The 1597-nt window shown below is 30.1% G+C and overlaps 1 protein-coding gene across 8 annotated transcripts in view; it reads left to right on the forward strand.

Annotated features, from left to right (window-relative positions):
• The window catches only part of LOC106880643 (homeobox protein Hox-C9), a 402026-nt gene that overhangs the window by 328045 nt on the left and 72384 nt on the right, over positions 1-1597 (forward strand). The gene's annotated exons all lie outside the window — the stretch shown is intronic.

Below are 1597 nucleotides of genomic sequence, written 5' to 3' on the forward strand. Positions count from 1 at the left end.
TATATATATATATATGTATATATATATGTATGTATATATGCATGCATACAAACATTTCAAATATATACAGTGTATCCACGTTTAAAACAAAGTGCAACAAAATATGAATATCTACTACCACTACTACTACTGTTTACAATGATAACAATTGAATAAGCATGCTTTTAATCTTCTTAGGGGTTTCAGCCCAAATACTGTGGCCGTGCTGGGGCACCTAAAACTTTCCGCATTAATGTGTGCAATATCGAAGAACCCCCCCCCCCCATCCTACACACACTTGCACGTATATATGTGTATTTGAACGTCTATCATTTCAAATAATTAGAAATATTTTCGCCTTGGAATTTAGGTTTTCGTTTCAAAAACAAATAATAAAAAGAAAGAATATATTAAAATCATATATTAAAATCATAAAACAAGCAATATTTCATTATTTTTCTCTCAAACTAGAAAGTAACTTTATATTCAACATTTAAATATAATTGTTCAGCATTCCTAACACGGCTTAATTAGTCACGCGAAAATAGTGCTTATTGTATATAATGTAGTATATTACACAAATAATTGTGCATCTACATACACGTGTATATATAGGAATGAGTTATACATGTGCATATATGTATATATGTGTATTGTTTGTGCGTGCTTCTGTGTGTTTATGTGTGTGTGTATAGATATATTTATTTATATATCTATATTTGTATGTTTACACATATAAATATTAAAACGTGTAAAGTTTGTTTCAAGTGTATACATGCATATATTTTCACGCACGGAAAAATACAGACACATATAATACAATGTAGGAGAGAGAGAGAGAGAGAGAGAGAGAGAGAGAGAGAGAGAGAGAGGGGGGGGAGATGTATTCGAGAATATTACGTTTCATTCATTCTTTAGAACACAACTATTTAACTAGTTAACGCAGAAGTGTGTAAGTTGTAAAGATAATTGCTCCATGTGTGTGTGTTTATGTGCAGACTATATCTATGTTTAATGTGTTCATAACTGTTAATTGCAGACCTTGATAACATCCGTAATTTATGTAAAAATACGTAATTCTTCAGCGTTGCTGGAAAAGATGAATGTACACATGGTTAAATGTAAACATACAGACACACACACACAGGCATTTTGTTTTGTGTGTAGATATTTGTGTTTGTGTGCACGTATTCATAATTATATATATATGTATATGTATGTATATATATATATGTACTTTACAAACAGATTTTATGTAGAGATTTCATAGGCTCAATGCATTGAAATATGTGTTTACACACACACACACATACACACACACACACACACACACACACATATATATATATATATATGTATACACACAATCACTCACAGACGCACGCATACACACACACGCACGCACTATATGCGCAGGCAAATCTAATATGCATAGGCATGCATTAAAATATGTTTCGATCAGGATGTCAGTTTTTTTTTCTCTATTTTTGTTTGTATAGATGTACACCCTTATAACTATGCATGTCGCATTTCACAATATATATACATGTTTATATATATATATATATATATATACATGTATGTATATATGTATATATATATATATATATATATATAT

The sequence above is a fragment of the Octopus bimaculoides genome, chromosome 17, assembly GCF_001194135.2.
Source record: "Octopus bimaculoides isolate UCB-OBI-ISO-001 chromosome 17, ASM119413v2, whole genome shotgun sequence".
NCBI lineage: Eukaryota > Metazoa > Mollusca > Cephalopoda > Octopoda > Octopodidae > Octopus > Octopus bimaculoides.